We start from the raw sequence: 21,037 nt of genomic DNA on the forward strand, positions 1-21,037 counted from the left end.
GCATGTCTTGCAGTGCGAGATCATGCACTCTACTGATAACCCTGTACGTAACCCTTATTATGTCCAATACGATATATGTACATTTACGAATTTTCACACCCTATGCGTTCTCGTTCCTGTTGGTCATTATGTGCATTATCTCACACTGCTATCAGTATGGTATTATTAGGAATACCACATTCCACCAATATATGGCTGGTTGTCCGTGTGATGCATCCTGCAAACCACATTATTCTTAACTTTTGCAGATGAGTGTATAATGTAAATTCAATTTTGATAAAGGAAGAAACATTTAGCTAGATTTGGAAAAGAAATCAGTAACACCACATCATTAAAATTCGAGTTAATTTCAAAGAAAATAGAAAAATAAGTATTTCCTACATAAACCAATCGGCTAAAATACAAAGACGAAGTGCAAATTATTGTCTATTAGTGCATACTTTGGCCACCAGATTTTATAGCTTTCAACAACCGATAGATTACCTGAGGATAAACAATATATATAAGACAGTGTGTTGTCTTAAATCAATTAGTAATGAATGAAAATTCACTCTCGATCATCATCAGTACAGACGACGTGCACTTTTTATTGTATTAATTTAATTATTTTCTTATAGACATTTTCCTAATACAATTAGCCTATATTCTCACGAATAAGTAACTGTAGATACAACTATGCGTTTCCAGATGGATATACAAAATGGTATGAATCTTTTAGACTGGAGATATTAACTAAGACTTGGAAAGGAATTTTTAGAAGATTTTCCGCGATCTATATTTAAAGTACTATTCGCTTGGTAGGAGTGAGGGAAACCTTGGACGCATTTGGGGTGGCCAGCATACTGATTTAAGATCGAATCCTCTTAAGATGAATGATAATATTCCAAAATGCTATTTATTAATGAAATTAAAGTTTTAATCGAATTCGAAATCTGGTGTCGCATACACGTATAAGTTTTGAAGGCGATGTATCATACTTGCAAGTGAGACATGATGAAATAATTACTGGATTTATAATATAGTACCATATATTTCTACAGTCCAGAGTCGTGAGTTCAATCCCACTACTATAAATTTTGTAGAAGGGAAAAAGAAAGTATAATGTTGTTCCCTACTGTTATGAATCGTGCAATCAATTATCATCACCATTGATTTTCATTATCATTAAAAAACGTGTAAAATGTCTAAGTTGCTCATGATCATATATGAGTACCTTCACTCATTTTGCCTTTGTAGAGCCACCACCCTCATCCTCCATTTTTCACATGATGTTGAGTGCGAGTAAGGAGAAAGACATCAGCATTATTTGAGGGTGAGGGTGGATGACGGTGAGGGTATTATATTATTTGAGGGCGACAACAAAAGCGGGTTAGGATATCGATATTGTTTGAGGGTGAAGACTTGTGAGGGTGAGGTCATCAATATTATTTGGGAATGAGAGTGAGTGATTATCAGCATGAGCATGAGGGTGTGCTTGAGTGAAGGTTAAGAAAAAGCTTATCTCTGCTCGTGATTAGTGTCAATGGTTAGTATTCCAGCCCGGCTTCGATTTCCAATGTATGCTCATGTTTCCTAGTCAAAGTGCAGGTCCAAGTCTTATGTAAAGTAGAACAGAAAATGAATATTAAACTACAAACAATAGGGCAATACGGAAGTCCCATTTGACTACCAGAAACAAAACTCACCTAGATAGATAGGTAAAGATTTTTCGTAAAAGTATCATTACTTCACTGGCAGTTCTTTGAAGAATCGAAGTGTAAAATATTAAGAAAAAGAAGATATTGAAACACTCGTCCAAAGCATACTTATGTATGAGTCAAAGACAGTTACTATATGTATGGTCAACAACAAAACTGAGTACATACCGTGCGTGTTATTTTGTTAAGAGCGTCAGAAAGAACTGAAAACTAGAATACTGATTGATTAGGTTGGAGTTGAGCTTCCTTTTTTATTAGCAGTAAGGTTACATGATTCGTGTACTTATAACTTAAAGTGTGATCCGAATGGTTGTAATCTTGCTAATTTATTAATATTGAATGATGATTATGATGTATGCATGCGTCTTTAGATATCTGTGAATAATTTAGCCTATTTACACAACAATCATGTATTGGTCAACACTACTATTATTTTATTCTACGGTAAATAAATAATAATCTTAATACTTCAATTTCTAATTATCTTTAATTCACATACTTATTCCTTTACACGACATAAATATGTACACTTTTCGGTAACTCTCTCTCTCTCTCTCTCTCTCTACTTCCTGGTTCAATCTTACCAACTAGCACCTATGTATTATTATTCTATATTTGATTCCAACCACAACCTATTTTCATTTTAATTTATTATTCGGAATCAATCATTATAATAATATATTCGGAATCATATAATCATTATAATACTTACTTCTTATAGGATTGCACACGAGACGGGATAAAATTTTCGTGAATGAGATTCGATGTGAATTAAAATTCTTCTATTAGTAAGATATATACTTTTCGAGACAAGATATATCACTTTCACGACATATTTTAGACACAAGTCACCTTTAATACATCTTTACTTCTTGTATGTATCTTTATTTCTTAATGCCCGATAATTACGAGCTACATAACTTTGTTTGCTTCTCGAATCACAAAAAAATGTTCCTGTGAACTAATTATAATTAACCTTCTTTTCGACTCAAACTCAATTCATTTAACACTTTTAATTCAATTTTTTCTTATTCCTGCACGAAGCACATAAGCTTCTAACGGGAATCAAACCCGAGCCTAGTTTTCAGTAGAGTACAGAGACTAGTGTCCTTTCTGTCCATCAAAATAAACTGAATTTAAATTGTTATTACTGGCGAAAGAACGTGTTGGGAACTTAAGCCTATTTTCGCTGGTATCTTTACAAAATATGGAGGTAACACAAGGAAAAGAATGACTCATAACATTTTATCTATCATCTTCTCCCCTTCTTATATATGTAGAGGAATATACAATATAAGAAGGGGAAAATATGTTCCCTTCTTCGCACATGACACAAGACACACACGAAGACGAGCCAAAATGGTTGTCCTATCTCCAGGATTCTCCAGTGAATGAAAAGGAACGGCTGGTCCAGAAGCCTCGTAGCAATTTCCTGGGGGCTATCTTTTTCGGATCCCGACGTCACAGCTAAATGATATTGATGTCTTTTTTCCTCCTTTCCTCTTCAAGAAAGAAAAAAATAAAACTCAAAGATGACGTCAACTAACATGAGGATCCAGATCTTCCAGGAAAGATAGAAGCAAGCAAAAGGGGAAACCTTCTATATCTTCTTCTTTTCCTCCGTTTTGGACCATTTGATTTATGAAGTTTCCCGTGAGAGGGAAAGACTTTATTTTGCTTCCATTTTTCTCTCTTTTCAATCCTTATTTTCTTTTCTTTCTCATAGAAGAAGAAGGGTAAAGGAGGAGAAGAGAAAAGAGGATAATTTGCCACCCATTTACCAACTAACAAGAGGAAAACGAGAAGGGAAACCTTTTGAAGAATACTTTTGTTGAACAACCAATACCGTCAATCTGTCATTCGCTCTATTGTTGATGAGATAACTGTCACTAATGAACAACTATATAATCAAGTAATTACCTTTCTTCTTCTACAATATCCAGTGACTTTTCAAAATTTTATTCTTTCTTTTTTAATACATGCAAATATAAAGATAAAAGCAGAAGATGGTGCATTTCTTTTACAGATAATGAAGCAAGAATCAAAAACATATCAATGGGGGAATGCTGGAATTAGAACACCTCCTCCGAGTTTCGCAAGTTAACATTAGATAAAATTGTACTCTACGTCATTCTCAAGTTCTTATAATGATGTTTCTTTCCTTTTTTTAAAAAAAAATATCTTTCTGAATACTTTCTTCCGGCTTAAAAAAGAATTATTACAAATGAGCATTAGACCTCCAGAGAAATAAATTGATGGAAGGGATATTTTGAGCAGAATTCTTTCTTTGTATTAGTTTACTTTCAGGGCGAAACCCACAGTTTAGTTTGGAATCCAAACTAATAATATATGAGCTTATACCGTGGTTACGGACAAAAGTAAATGGCATATTCTAAATTGTGTATTAAATTTGCAATTTTTCTTTGCCGATAACTATATCAGGAATCGAAATTGGGTCATCAAAGACCAAAAGCAAGAACGCTACCTACTTGGACACAAGATACTATACAATGATATTAACTAGGTGTATATTTCTCAAATGAATTAGATGGAACATTCGGGGAGAAATGTCCTGAATAAAAAGATGAAGAAAAGTTCTTGGAATTTAGACTTACACTAACTTCAAACGGTAATAAGAATAAGAACTGAATCAGGAAGTGTATATACTGTATAATGCTTGTACTTCAAGTATAATATAATACTTCAAGCAGCAAAGACGATTTAGAAACAAAAAGTTGAGCAAATAGACGAATAAGTAATCGAAAAAATTCTTATTTAGAGTATATGATAAGGAAACTTGATTATCATGAGATGTTGGAATGTAGTAGTCTTAGGCGAAGGAGAGGAATACAACATCATAAGAAATTTTGAATTACGGAAAAGAAACGTGAGAGAAACAAGATTAGTGTAATTTTAAAAGATAAATTTAGAATATTGATAACAGAATTATGATTTTCAGTAACTAAAGAGAAGGTAACAAAGCCAGGTGATAAAGTAGATTATATATATATCTCTCTCTCTTTCTCTCTCTCTCTCTCTCTCTCTCTCTCTCTCTCTATATATATATATATATATATATATATATATATATATATCTTAATCCGATAAAATTACACAAAGCAAGTAAAAGTAAACAAGAATTACCCATGAACAGACGTCGATACGGATCCTAACCTGCCTAGTAATGAAAAGTCAATTACTCATGAAAGAATGAAGCAGAAGTTTTCAAAATCCAACAGAACTAAAAGAGAGAGTATGAATAAAATGAAAAAAAGTTGGAATGAATTTCAAAGGGTGACGGAAGAATGGAAATGAAGAGTTTAACAAAACAGAAGCATTAAATTAAAATGACAGACAGAAGCAATAAGAATTTTTATTGTTTCAAACAAAGCTTTTCTTGAGTATCTTGAAAATAAAATTTTCTGGCCTCTTTCCATCAATATCACATTTACACATTTGAGTATTATTATAAAACGTGACTCTAATTGGGAAGACCATTTACGATAAACGTGTGCATAATGAAAAGTGTGTACTAAGTAAGTGATTTCGAAAGCTCAGATATCATGAAGGTTCTGTTACTGATGATCTTTGTTTATACGATTTCAAGAGAAAAGATAACATGGAAGAGGTTGTAGTACATTTGCGTAAGGAAATAGAAGCCTGTTAGCCTATATGAAAGTAAAAACAAAAACCAAAAGCTTTAAATAAATTAACCGTAAAATAAACTTTTAGAAACAATGCTTTTATAAATTGTAGTAAAGAAGAAAGGCTAATTTTTTGGGGTTATGTAAAATGAAAAACAAATAGGACTAAAACTGAAAGCAATGGACACAGTTTAATGTTTGGAAATTATTATTAATCTTCACACATGCCTCTAATTGTGGGCATGCGGTAAGCATACCACATCAAGCGTGATATCCATTTGTTATAATGGATTATAAGAAAGCACTTCTTTAGTATCCATAAAAAAAATTTAGCTCTCAATCATAGAAAGAGCACTCAATGCTTTTAGCCTTAGTTTCATTTCTTCATTTTAATCTTTAAAAAATCGTTTTAGTACATTTTATTAAAAGCATTCCTTTTAAGGTTTTAAGATGTCTATTTATTTAATTTTTAATCTTCATTCAGTAAGATTCTTTAAGTTATATCGTGTGAAATGTTTCCAGAAAAAATGTAACCCCTTTTAACTATGCAACCGACATAGCTTATATGATGTTTGGGTACTATATATGGCAGGATAAGGCCCACTGCTCAGGTAACTTATTACTGATGGTTATTAGTAACAGTAATCATTAAAATTAACCGAAATAAAAAAGTGTAAATATATTGCATTGCCATCAAATTTATGTTCTACAAAATTGGAGAAGCTCTGGTTATTACGGAAGTACGTAAAATTCAAGTTGGAAGATTTGAGAAATATAAATATAAAAATTTCGTAAAAATCGTAAGCATCGTTAAAACAGGTAAGAAAGTAACATGTTTATTTACCGGAAGGAAAATTGAACTAAAAGTAACAAAAAAACAAAAACCAAACGAGAAACCGTTTTCATACGTGAACTAGTATTGATACCTGAAATTACAAATGCTTATATCTTATATTCAGACTTTGGAATTCATCTCCCAATAGCATCTTTTCAAATTCCAGGCAGAAAATAAGCTTTTCTTGTATAGGAATAATTTCCGCAACTGCTCTGTGTGAAATGCTTTCTCTTTTGTCTACCGAGCACAAACACTCAAAACAAACTACTCGTACATACGTAACGTGCTACAGTCATGTCATTGTGTGGAATGCCTCTTAGCGCCAGTCCGACTATTTGCTATTGTCAAGGAGTTAACAAACGATGGGAAATAAAGAACCAGGGGCTTTCGCAGGAAATGTTATCGTAGCCCAAGCGCGTTGAATTTCGTTGTTGTCACGCTATGCAGCTTAGAAAGGTTTTTGACTGTTTGTATGCGAGAGTAAGAAAAAAAAGAGAGAGAAAATCAAAAAAAAATGCTATCGTGTGAACGTGGAGTTTGCTTCTACTTGACATTTAAACTACAAACACTCAAACACGATTCTATTGTCCTTTGGTAAACTGTGAAAGGATTCTCGTCCTCCAAAAGGGGTAAACGTCTCCCAGCTGGGAAATGTAGTGGTCGTACAATTGTCTACCCGAAACGAAATGCTGCAATAGAAAGTCCGCTCTGAAACGATCCATGTGTCACTTTTACAGGAGAAATGTTGTTACCTGTCGCTTTTCACGAGCTCTGTGTGTATATACATAGTACTCCCTCCATAATTGTTATCTCACAACCAGAAATGGGCGCAAACCCATTTCAGTAATGGCAACGTTAATTTTGAACAAATGAACAGTTTGATAGAGATAAGACATTTTCAGAAATAAGTATTCAATAAATAAGATTTATTATCTCTTCTATTCATTGCTTGCGTTTCAATGTGCAGAAATTGCAATACTCTGTTGTAAATAATTAAGCTACTTTTATGGAAACAATTTTGTTTCAAGAAGGAATCCTAACTTACAGAACTCAGTTTCCATTCTACTCGATATATATTAAGTGTTTCTTTGGGGAATTTTTAAAGGAGAAAATTATAGCTGCTACCATCAATAGCAAAGACAAAAAAAAAAAAAAAAAAAAAAAAAGACTGAATTTAACCGTGAAGGATAGATAAAGAGACAAACAACATTTGGCCGAAAAATTCCCTTCCCGTTTGAAAATTTTTTCAAAGAATTAGAGCTTGTGGAAGCAGTGAAGAATAATTTTTATAATATTCACACCTACGACCTTGAAGGCAGAATTAAGATCAAACATTTTTAGATATGCAGAAGATTCTGTGATCTCCATTAAATTGTACTGAAATTTTACTAGAAAATCATTGTTATCTTCTGCTTTTCTTTGTCTTAGTCATAATGAAATTGGTGAGGAAAACGATTGGAGAAAACCAGTGCAGGCCGTACATTGGTTTCAAATATTTCAAGAAAAGTTAAAAAACAACAACAAATAATTATATATTTACTCTTAATGTTAGAAGCACACTAATGGAAATATGATCATCAGGGCGCCATTTTGAATTGTAATCGTTAAGAAATTTTAAGTAAGGGGTTTAGCGATACATCAAGTTGTAGTGAAACTTATCAAAAATTTATTGCTTTATATTATAAAAACGCGGAAATACATTAATTTATTACTACGATATGTAATCAGTATTACTACTATATGTAAGACTTGATAGTTGGATTTTGCAGAATATTTTAAATCACCAAGATGATTTCTATAATTGCCAGATAATATCTCAAATTGAAACCTGGACTGACAGTAAATAAACATTCAGATAAAGAGGTTGTTCTCCTAGTAGTTAGTGCAACAAAAGACAAGGTTTATGATAAGTTGTACAACAATCTGGAAACAAAAGAGGGAGAGAAGTTGATTTACAAACTTTCGTAAGTAAGAAAGTGGCAAAAGAGCGATATTTCGCATGTGTGCTGCATCAAGGATGAAAATAACCAAGTTCTAACATATGAGGAGAAGAGCGCTGGAAGGAGTGTTCCAAGAAACTTTTCAATGAAGGAAAGCTGAAGGAAACTTGCGATAATCTACCAATGAATTAGAGACTTGTTGTCCTGTGATTAGGGCAAGGGTGAAAATGCCATATGCCAAAAGAATGGAGAAGCAGACACGTTGTGTCAGTTTCTAAAACAAAAGAGATATGCAAGTATGTGGTAGCTACAAGGAAATAAAACGTATGAGTCATGGAATGAAACTCTGGGGGAGAGTGATAGTAGCAAGATTGAGAGGAGAGACCGAAATAACAGAGAATCAATTAGGTCGGCTGATCGACTACGGATGCTATATTTCTACTTAGGATATTGATGGGAAAATTGGTTTTCACCGACTTAGAGCATTATAAAGTGCTATAGAATCTTATTTGATGGGCACTGAAGAAAAAATGTCTTCCTAATACATACATCTATATAATTCAAGGTATGCGTGATGGATGTAGGACAGGAGTGAGGAACGCGTATAGAATAACAGAAAAGTTCATAATTAACATAGGACTTCATTAGGGATCTAGTCTTAGCCCATGCTTTTTTTGCAGTTGGGATGGACGAGCTTACAAAGGATGAACGAACTTCAAGAGTTAGTACTTTGGAATATGTTATCTGCGGGCGACATCATGCTGATGAATAAAACCAAGGAGGCACTGCAAGAGAAATTACGTAATTGGAAAGGAGCATTGGAGAGGAAAGGGATTGGAATTAGTAAAGCCAAGACAATATTTATATTGCCTATTCAGCAAAAGTGTAATGGAAAATATAAGAATATGGCTAAATGAAGAAGAAGCTATAATGAGTTTTAAAAAATCAAGTGTTTGGATTCAATACGGCAAGAAAATGCAGATATAGAAGAAAATGTAAACATAAGAATTAGCAGTGGTTGGTCGAAATAGAGAGAAACATCAGGAGTATTGTGAGACCATACAGTACCAATACGTCTCAAAGAAAAAGTTTACGACACAGTAGTGAGACCTCGTATATTATATGGAGTGGTATGTTGGGCGACAAAGAAGAGAAAAAGGAACAGAAATTGAATGTTGCGGAGATGAAGATATTGCGGTGGATGTGTGGAGTGATGTGGGAGGACAAAATTAAGAATGAAGCGATCAGCCGAACAGCAAAGGTGAGAGTAATAGTAGAAGAACTGCAAGAAAGTAGACTTGGATGGTTTGAGCATAGAAGAAGAAGGCCTTTGGAATACGTTGGCTACCAAGCGGATGCTATAGAACTGAACCTAGTCTATTTTTACTATGGGATTGAGTAGGAAACGAGAGCGAGGTCGTCCAAAGAAGACGCGGGGAGATTATATGAAGAAATATATGGTGCAGTGTAGCGTTACAGTGGATATGACACAAGATTAAAACAGGTGGAGGAAAGAAATCCTAAAAGCCGACTCCTAGCTAACTGGGAAAAACGTTAGAGGAAGAAGAAGAAGACTGTATATGCATTGTACAGTCTGTATTTCTATTACAATATAACAAATTAAACAAGGAAACAAACTGAAGTCAAATATGAAGATGGCTTGTACGCATTATAAATTTCAAAAGTTTACTGAAACACCAGCTTACAATTCTCTGTTCTACGGTCGCAAATTGCCCGTAAGAAAATGACAAATATCCGAAAGAACCATACCGTATTACAGAAAGTCTACTGTCTTGCCTTTTTGTTTGGCTCTTGTTCTGAAAAACATAAAAGTAGAGTGAATATTACTTGTGATGACTTGTTTTTATTTGATTTATTTTCTTTAAATCAACTGTAATAACTTTATATACAAACTACACAAAATAACTTCGTACAGATAGACCAGACTTAAACAAACATAATTTTTTAAAAAATATATATAAAACAACTTTTCTTTTCCCATTTTAACTTTGTTTTCTCAAAATTATTGGAAGGAGCAAAAATGCGGACAAAGCCCATGATTATTGTCAACATTATTCTTTCTTCTTTGACTCTCTTTTCGAAAACAAACCGTAGTACGTAACTTTTATTTTCTTGTTTTTCTTTTCTTAAAAACAATATTCAACTAAAACGAAATCATTTTAAAATTGTTTCCCAGGGCAAGAACAAATCAATATCGTTTCCCACACAAGGAAATAACTTTATTTTCCTTTCGTAACTTTTTTTACTGGTTTTATCCTTCGGTAATTTCTCGGCAGTTTCAAAGGTAAAAAAGAATGTTTTAAGAACAAACAAATCAAAGAAAAGTTCAAAAATATAGGTTTATCGATAATAGAACGAAGTTGTAGGAACATTTTTGTTCAAAGGTTCTCACTTTAGAACTTATAACAATGGAGAAAGAGAATTGCATTTTTTTTTTAGAAACGAAGAAAAGCTAGGATTAAAAAAGAAAACAGAAAATATGCTTCTATAAGACCTGGAAAAATCCCAATACTCAAAAAGTAATTGAATAGCTTTCCCTTTTTACTGCGTAGACAATTAGAACTTTTAAACGGCTTGGGTTTAAATGCTGAGGAGTCTTTATAACAATCGTTGTATTTGTAAAATAGCCTGTTTAAATTTTTCATCCTTCTAAATAGAGGTGCAAACAACATGGTACGGGGCTCACCTGAAATAAAAAATAATGAATCGGGATCTTAAACGACACCCTTCAGAATATCGCTCATTCTAGTTTTTGAACTACATATAACAAAAAATGAAAATAAAATCTGATTATAAATAATGAAAGAAAGATTCTTATTGGTCATTACAAGTGACTTTTTTCCATCCTTTAAAATGTATAAGTTGTAGCATTGGATTGTATTTTGGTAATATGACTGATCAAAGTATTAGTATATTGCCAAAACTGTTACTCGTACTCAGGTTTGGTTAGATTTTATTTATATCTTAAAAAAAAGAAAAGAAACTTTTTAATAAACTAGGACAATATAAACATGTAACTATTACGATGTTTTATGAACAATAAAAACGATTGTAAAAATATTGAACAAATTAATTCATATAACAAATTTGTTCTTGTAGATGCAGAATTCCGAGAGGAACCAACATGAAAATTGAATCTAGAAGAATATAGAGATTTGAAAGAAATGTCAAATTTTGCCCATATCTTTAGTTATTATTTATAAAACTCAATAACCTTTCGCAAAACTGAGAATTACTTTCCGATACTGAATGTTAAAGTGAATGACTGAAAACCGCAGCAGTATTAATGAAACTTCAGTTGAAATTTAGAAAAAAAAATCACAAATGACAATTAGACACCAAATAGCTAGTGTACCAAAGAAATCTAAGCTAAAGAATTTTATTTGTTACTGATGTAATCATTCCTGATCGCACTTTCCGTAAGAAACTTTTAGGATCAATTAACTTTAAACTTGTTTTACTTACAAACGGATTTCACAATCATAACCGTTTATGATTAATACTTATTCAATTAGCCTATCGTTGGAGCTTAAGAGGAGAAATTAACACACACACACACACACACATATATATATATATATATATATATATATATATATATATATATATATATATATATATATATATATATATGTGTGTGTGTGTGTGTGTGTGTGTGTGTGTGTGTTAAGTGTAAATCTGCTTTTATTTGCGAAATTATTTTAAATTCAGCTAACACAAAATGCTAGATCTTTGAAACTAAGTTTATCAGCTTGAAATATTTCCTTGCGAAAGTAACATTAATGTAATGCAAAACAAGTAGCAGTAGTAGTATGTACACCACATGAAAGAGTTTGGTTTGTATGACACGTGATATTTTCTCAATTAACATTGAAACCAGAAGTGGTAGTATACATATAACACTTCCGGTTTTAGTAGATATATTAGAGTGGAGATGGAGGAATATAATCTTGGACGCTTAATTGAGTGCAGAAAACCGCTTCTCGCTATCTATTACCGTTTTTACTCTATAATAAATCAACGTGAAAACCAGAAATAGCTGATTTGTACGATTTTCGATTTGAACGTCACTTGAATCCAGGAATTTGATTCCTAACTCTTTTGATAGTTCTTTGAAATTTGTTTGTCACCCGAGGAACGGACGGTGGATGCAGTAAATATATAAAGGAGTACTGATAAACAAACTCCTTTAAAAATAAAATTAGTAATGTCAAATAAATGGATAATAACACGTAAATCTCATAACGTTACATTTCCGTCCACCTTCTCTAAGTCTGGAAGTCTATCGGCTGAGAAAGTGTCTGGTTTGAACCCATACCTGGCAGTTTTCATTTAGGAAAATACTGTATTATGGTTTTCTCTTCTGTACAGCTTTTTGTTTTCCTCACTCATTAGATGTCACAGCCTGTCTGTGTATCTAATGAAGAAAGAGAAATAACATATTTATTAGAAGCCATATAATTGCAAAGTAACACAAAAGCATTGAGTGCTGTATCAGAGATTGTGTAATTCAATCTAAACTTCAACACAATGCCTCCTTCCCATAGACACTGTTTTTCTTAACATCTTTTAAAGGAAAAGAGAAGATATCTTTTAATTGCGTTCAACATTATGTAAAATACTTTGAAATAAATAGTATATACATTTTAAATTAAATATTTATACTTTTTGTGGGCACAATAATTTAAACAATTAAAAATTATGTTTAGATATATATCCTCCTATATCATATCACTATATCACAACTCACTATATCATATAGCCTCGGTGCTAAAAGGGACACCAAATCCAAGATGTTAGAACCTGATTATAGTCTTCTAAGATAAAGTATTAGACTTCTCCATAGCTGACATTGGAATTAGCTGACTTCATTGTCTGCAGGTTCACGCATAACTTCAAAATAGATGTACTGATTTCCATTGTTCTATTTTAGTTTCACAGAGTATACTTTCTCGCAGGTTCCATATAATTTTTTTTTCGGAATTTGACAGTGGTTAAAGTTATACTATGAAACTCCTCAACAACAGAGAGTTGTAATGCCGTGTGTATGCTGACGTATAATTTCGTAACGCGTAAAAAAATATTTGTTTACGTATTTCAGAGGTCGACCCATTTTATAGGAACTTAGTATTATTTCTTTAGTTTATTCATCTAACTAAACTATTGTAATAAAGAAAAAATAAAAATTTAAAAGAAAACTACTCTATTTCTAAGTGTAATTAAAAATTAGAAAATAATAATAATAATAATAATAATAAAGCGCTTAAAAGCAGAAAACAGTTCACTACTAAAGGGTGATTCTTTTAAAACTCACGGATTTCATTTGGGTCTAGAATTTCAAGCTGAAGTCTGATTTTCATGCGGTTTGTGGCAAATGATCAAGGACGGATGGGAGATTTATGGGACTAAAATTTACTGGTTTAAATTCATCCGGGGTAATATCGATTATGCCTGAAGAAAAACAGCAATTTTCACCAGTGTACCTTACAATTGGAATGAAGTGCGGTGTTTTATGAAGATTTGAGTTTTCTTCTTTAGATGGCAACCTTGGCAAGGTCAATAAGAAACAGGAAACTGAGCCGGCTGTATTGGGAATTGTGCTGTACAATTCTGTGCTACTGCGTATGATCAGCGCACAGTGAGAATAGTGTACTCTTTGGAACAACGTAAATTTATCGTTAAAACTTTGGAATTAACGGAATCTGTTGTTGCTATGCAAAGGACGTTCAGAAACAAATTTGCCTCACATTCTTCCCCAGACAGGAATATAATGTGTCGCTAGTGAATAAATTGGAAGAAACAGGATCGGTTCTGAGTGAGACAGGGAAACATCGGATCCCGCAGGCGGGTGTTGAAAGATGTCAGTTATCGACTCATTAGGTCACCCAAGAAATCTCTCCGTCGTTTGTGGCAAGAAACCGTCTGTAGCTATTCAACATGTGATTTATGTGCGTTACCACTAACACTTAATTTGTATTCTCTCTAACAATTTGTTTTCTGCAGTTTCGCATTCAAAAATCCAAAACCTCATTCTAATTGTAAGGTACACTGGCGTAAATTTGTTGTTTTTCTTGAGGCGTGATCGATATTATCCCGGATGAATTTAAACAAGTGAACATAATCCCATAAATCTCCCATCCTTCCTTGGTCATTTACCACAAACAGCATGAAAATCGGACTTCAGTTAGAAACTCTAGACCCAAATGAAATCCGTGAGTTTTAAAAGAATCACCCTGTATAATTTATAAAACAACTGAATTCGGTTCCAAGCCAAACAAACTAATGCCTAATGTAATAAAATAGTTTGGATGGTAATTTCCAGATATTAATTTGTTAGTTTGGTACAGACTTTAATTTTTGTATAGTATATATAGTATCGAATTAGTTTTGTTTCTTTAAGCACATGATTATAATTATTATTATTATTATTATTATTATTATTATTATTAGTAGTAGTAGTAGTAGTAGTAGTAGTAGTAGTAGTAGTAGTAGTAGTAGTAGTAGTAGCAATATTTTCCCCTTTCTAGCGTTTTTATTAGTTTTCCATATTTTAGAGGTTTTGTTGAAATCAGTTAATATATTTTTTAAAGTTTTGTTTAGTACATTTTTAAAAGCATTGTTCTTATAAGTTTTAATATTTATATACTCAAAAACAATAGAAATGTTCAAATCAGTTGTAAAACCTGTCAATGTTCCATGTTAACTAGGAACAAAATGTAACCTATTCCGTAAATATATTGACATCACTAGTTATGTTATGGTTACCAGTCATTATGTAAAAAAAAAATGATCTTTACGCTTCCTGTCTATATCTGAGGACAGTGTGCGAATTACAAGGCGGGATGAGGGAAACATCCCCTTTGGGAATACTGGATGTATGCTATAGCCATCTATTGTTTTACGCATTATAAACACATGGTGAATTAATATTTTACTTGTAGTTACAAATGGCTACTTTATTGGCGAAAGCGAAAAAGCTGACTAGAATGGGAATCGAACCCAAGACCCTTTGCACGTGAGTCATAGATTCTTCTCACTCTGCCACGCCGTCACCTGATAACTTTACGCGTCGTATCTTATATCCGGAGAGTCTAAAACTTTAAGACGCTTTTTCTAGGCTATTTCTGGCTATTGCGCTCTCCCAGTTTGTAATATTAACACTTTAAATGTGCACTACTATCTCGCGAAAGATGGCCCTCAAGTTCGTTTACAAAAGTCTGCTTTCTCCTTGTTAGTCCTTATTCAATACCATGCAATTAATCCATTACTCCTAACTGCCTTAACTTGAACGTATTACATGATTTCAACTGTGAGCTTACGTATCGTATTTTCTAAGAAGGACTTACAAGCAGTGATGCCATTTTAGCCTATTTGTGGCTAAATCTAGCCTATTTGTAGAGGCATTTAGCCATACAAATTTACGAAACGCTTATAGCCTTAAATATAGCTTATTTTATGATACTCTTTTGCCATTTTTGGCTTTGTTATTACTAGTAAAATTAATTCTTAACACACTTTTTCTTTGAAAATAAAGTCTAGACCCCTAGTTATAGTGTATTTTTTAAATAGCCTATTTATCAATATATATTATCGTATTAATTCATTTCTCTAGAGAAAGGTATTTTATTACGCAGCAAACACTTGTATTCCGGGGGGGGGTTGTAATACTGCTACTTACGAGTAAACCTTACGTTTGGGTGAATCGAGTTGCTGACTGAGACACATATGAGAAAGCAGTACTAAATGTGGTCAGTATTTCAGTGAAGTTGTAGGTGCGAAGCTCCAGGGGTTTAGGAGATACAGCTACCAGAACATCACATGGAAGTACAGAATAGTCTGCATACAGTTGGAGGTAAAAGCCCTGTAAGACCTTTTGTAACGACAAAAGTTGAATAACAAATATATAGGTACATATTAGGACTAGGGGGAAGTCATATAGTAAGGGTATACTTGACGGCGGCCATCTTGAAATCCGCCATTTTGAATTAAGGTTAAGTTTTTAAAATAGGAATATGGTCATGTGATACATGATTTAAGGCGCAAATTTAATCAGAAGAACAATGATGGTGTTAATTTTGATTTACGCGCAATTGGTAAAAAGTTACAGGGAAATTAAATATTGTTGCAGCGTATGTATTAGTCCTTTACCCCACCTTGTAAATTTTGTGTTAATGATAATAATTAAAGAAAAAGCAGGTGGATAAATATTAGGTCTATGGTAAGAGTTGGCTTGATGGCGGTCATGTTCAAATCCGCCATTTTGAATCAGACAAAAGTTTTAAACAAAACGCATAACAGTGACACCTTATTAATAGCAAATTTTACCATAAATCCAACGGTATAACCATTTTTGCTTTACTATTAACCAGCACAAAATTAAATGGGAATAGAGTAATGAAATAGATGACTTCGGTCTAGAAGTTAATCAGAAATACAATGGTGGCGTTATACCGTTGGATTTATGGTAAAATTTGCTATTCATAAGGTGTCACTGTTATGCGTTTTGTTTAAAACTTTTGTCTGATTCAAAATGGCGGATTTGAACATGACCGCCACCAAGGCAACTCTGACCATAGACCTAATATTTATCCACCTGCTTTTTCTTTAATTATTATCATTAACACAAAATTTACAAGGTGGGGTAAAGGACTAATACATATGCTGCAACAATATTTAATTTCCCTGTAACTTTTTACCAATTGCGCGTAAATCAAAATTAACGTCATCATTGTTCTTCTGATTAAATCTGCGCCTTAAATCATGTATCACATGACCCTATTCCTATTTTAAAAACTTAACCTTAATTCAAAAATGGCGGATTTCAAGATGTCCGCGGTCAAGTATACCCTTACTATATGACTTCCCCCTAGTCCTAATATGTACCCATATATTTGTTATTCACCTTTTGTCATTACAAGAGGTCTTACAGGGCTTTTACCTCCAACTGTATGCAGACTATTCTGTACTTCCATGTGATGTTCTGGTAGCTGTATCTCTTAAACCCCTGGAGCTTCGCACCTACAACTTCACTGAAATACTGACCACATTTAGTACTACTTTCTTATATGTGTCTCAGTCAGCAACTCGATTCACCCAAACGTAAGGTTTACTTGTTAGAGCTACTTTTAAGTTAACCAAACTCTGGGATGGGTTATCTATATATATAAAAGAGAACGCACAAAATCCTTTGTCCGCTCATCACGCTAATACGGCTGAACCGATTTCTTTCATTTTTGGGGGGTTGTTAGGATTTGGACCCTAGATGGTTTTTATCATATCACTTTAATTTTCAATTACCAGTGTCTTGAGATAATTGACCAATCAGGTGTCAATACGTAAAAAAAATCCTTTGTCCGCTCATCACGCTAATACGGGTGAACCGATTTCTTTCATTTTTGGGGGGTTGTTAGGATGTGGACCCTAGATGGTTTTTATCATATCACTTTAATTTTCAATTACCAGTGTCTTGAGATAATTGACCATTCAGGTGTCCATACGTACAAATCCTTTGTTATTAGTTCATCATAGGTATAAAAATAAACGTATTTATATGCAACCCGCATGACCCTGTGACTCGGCGGGTTAACATAACTGACAGGCGCTATAAATCACTTGAAAGCGAAAAAGTAAAAATTATCTAAGTAACAAAGTTTATTGCGTTCCGGGGTGACCGCAGCGAAGCGGGGTGAACGCTGCTAGTATTTATATATAAAATAAGAAAGTTTTCTTTTCTGGGGGAGTGGTGATCGCCCCGATCGGCCCTCCCTGGACGCGCCCCTGATAATTATCGGCACAAAAAGAATTTTAGTGTCGCTCCCGTAACGGCCTCGTTTACTATTTTTTTTAATTATTTTAATTTTCGCATTTCATTGCAAGAATGAAAGTTTTTAAATGGCTAATTTAGTAAACTATTCGGTTCTTCAAGCCGCAGAGATTGTTTTTGTTTATTAAAGGAAACAAATAGGATATCTAATTAGTTTGAAAATTCTCAATGCAATCATGACTATTCATGTGAGTGTACGGACAAATAAGAAGTGTATGTAAGAACTATGACCTACCGAAACAAGTACTACGAAAATCGCAGTCTACACAAGCACAACCATCCACAATCCAACGATGATGCATCCAGTTCCAGCGCTTTGGTTAGCTGCAACGTCATCGATGATGACTTATTTCATAAATGAAATGAAATCTTTAAGTTTTACGTCACACGGTTATGGCGGTTAGGCTAAAGGAGACGGTGATGATGAGAGACGAGTGAAATGAATAAAGTGGGAGGAAATGGAAGAACCCCGAGAAAACCCACGAGCACCGTGTTTGTCCACCACAAAGTCCACACGGCGCGAGCTGGGATCGAACAAGGGACCCCAAGCACCGAAGGTGAACGCTCTACCACTGAGCCACCGCGTCCCCCATGACTTATTTCAATTTTATCATAATGTGGCTGTTGACTTTCACAAATCAAATGAGTTGTTGATGGATTTTATTGTAATTTAAAGCCATGCATGTTGCTTGTTAGTGTTCAGCGAATAAAATTCAAAATTTCAAATTTTACTGTAACTCACTCATAATCCTACACACAAAAAAGGGATTTAAAATCTACAATGTGGGTTATAGGTTAGCAGTTCAAAATTTAGCCATTGTTTTGAGTAAAAAAAAAAAGCTTATATCGGAAGGCCATCTAGCCTATTTTCTTCAGAGGTTATTGGCAATACTGCTTACAAGACTTATAATCTTTTGTATATACAAAGTGAAACTTCTATATAGCAGACAGTAACGGAATAAGCTTAGGATGCAACACAAGAAAAATTACAGCAATATACACACAAATTTGGGTAACAGTATTTTGCTATTTATTTTCATATGTAATGTACACTAATGCAGTTTTCTAAGTACAGTTCATTTAACTTACTTTTGACCAGATGGTTTTAAATAATCTTCTATCTTTCTTTGAATCACAACGGAGAGAGAGAGATTTGCAGAAGGCTATAGAGAAAACATGAATCCAGAAACTTGTCGATATTAAAGAAATGTCTAAGCAGTGAGCACTCTATAATTCATTCTAAATAAATAATTAACTTTATGGTTAAAATAATAATTTAGACCTAAAAATGGTGAAACATAAGTGTCTGTACACAAAATTTCGGATTTTTTAAAAGTTCATATGAAAGAGCATGACATTTTAGTTACAAGTTTTGAAACCAACAAACAGAAAATTAACCTAATTAAACATTGCAATAAAGAGAACGCGACTTTCGTACCTGTTTCGAAAATAATATATATATATATTTTAAAGTTAACTTTATTTGTAATTCAAACATACATTTATAAAGCATCATATATATACTAGATTCAGAAAAGACAATTTTAGTTCTGATTCTCTTAGGAATTATTAACGTTATCATTGTTACTATTATTATAAAACAGGAAGTCACTGGAGTTGAACACGTAAGTTACTTAGAATTTGGAGCTTCCCGTTCCAACAGTTCTGCAAAAAGGGATTGTGCTTCTTCCCCCTTTCCTTTTCTCTCTCTCTCTCTCTCTCTTTCTTTCTTCCTCTTTCTCTCTCAGTGAATGTAACTCAGCTCCCCCATTTTATTTAATTATTCATATTTTTACGAAAAAGTAATTTTGTTTGAGCGACCCCCCCCCCCCCACTACTACAAAGGCCTCCATGTCAGCTAGTACTACTACTAGTACACAAGCATCAAGATACTGTACGTTATTTTATGAAACATGATGTGACGCAAATAATAATAGCGTAGAGACTGAACAAGGAATTTGCATTAAAACCCTCAGACCAGCGTCTCTTGCTGCTTGCTTCACTAAGCTTATTCTTGGGCTCTTTTGTCTAAACGGAAGAAATAATAATACTTTTAAAAAAGCAAACAAAATCATTGTTTTAAGCGTGGGCTTAAGATCTTTTGTCTAATGGGGTCAAATTCTCGATCTCAAAAGCGAGAACAAAAATTAATTTTTCTCTTTGTTTTAACTTTTTTTTAAAAAATATTATTAATTGTAATTGTTCGTAGTGGTTCTGCTTTGTTATCATTTAGCGAAGAAACCCTAGGTTTATGAAGGATTATGGAGAACAAAAGATTTCTTTTTAAAGTTCCTGGGATGTAATTGTGTATATTCGGAACTTCATCTCTCTTCCCTGTAGATCATTAACCGTTTGTATAATAGGTTTCTAATGGTCATAGTCGGAGGACAGTACGAATCCCAGCAGGGAGCCCAAGACGGCAGAAGGGAACGGGAAGATGAATAATGATAACTGTGTCATATGAAGCGTATTCGATTTTCTTATCGTGTAAGACCATCTCCAAGTTTACATTGGCTGGAACTACCTTGTGGAAGGAATTACACCTAAAAGTTCTTGAATTGTAATTAATACACTATTATAATCACTGTCTTGCATACATCATATGCTAGAGATCCTTATAATATGGTGTAAAAAGTATATTTCTTCTCAACTTCTTTGAAGAAACAAACCAAAAAGGCTAAGTAATATTAACATCTGATGATTGTGCGGGTGACAAAATATATTAAATATAGCTTCTGAGCTCAGGAAGCCACAGCTGGGCACATCTTGATAATTCGATATAGATAGTAGCGTCTGGAAAATGATATTTTCTTTCGTGAGCAATATTTAGAAACATTGGTGTACCTGGCTTCCGAAAATCACAATGTAAAAATTGAGTTGTTAGACTAGTTTAAAGCCACGTGACTAGGAGAACAGATAGATATTGTTATTCAGAAATTCTTCTTTCAACGGCGTCATAGGTCATCGTGACATCTTAAGCGACCTTTAGATTGGTTGCACATCTACCTATGACTAACTGGTTGAAAGTAATTGGCCCAATTTTGTAAAATAAGAATATTGATGCAGCAGGAAGAAAA

General features: G+C 33.5%; 1 protein-coding gene across 1 annotated transcript in view; it reads left to right on the forward strand.

Moving 5' to 3' along the window:
• The window catches only part of LOC145695082 (uncharacterized), a 398,134-nt gene that overhangs the window by 361,661 nt on the left and 15,436 nt on the right, over window positions 1-21,037 (forward strand). The window lies entirely within an intron of this gene.

This window comes from Thermobia domestica, chromosome 9, assembly GCF_964235325.1.
Source record: "Thermobia domestica chromosome 9, izTheDome1.hap1.1, whole genome shotgun sequence".
NCBI classification, from domain to species: Eukaryota; Metazoa; Arthropoda; class Insecta; order Zygentoma; family Lepismatidae; genus Thermobia; species Thermobia domestica.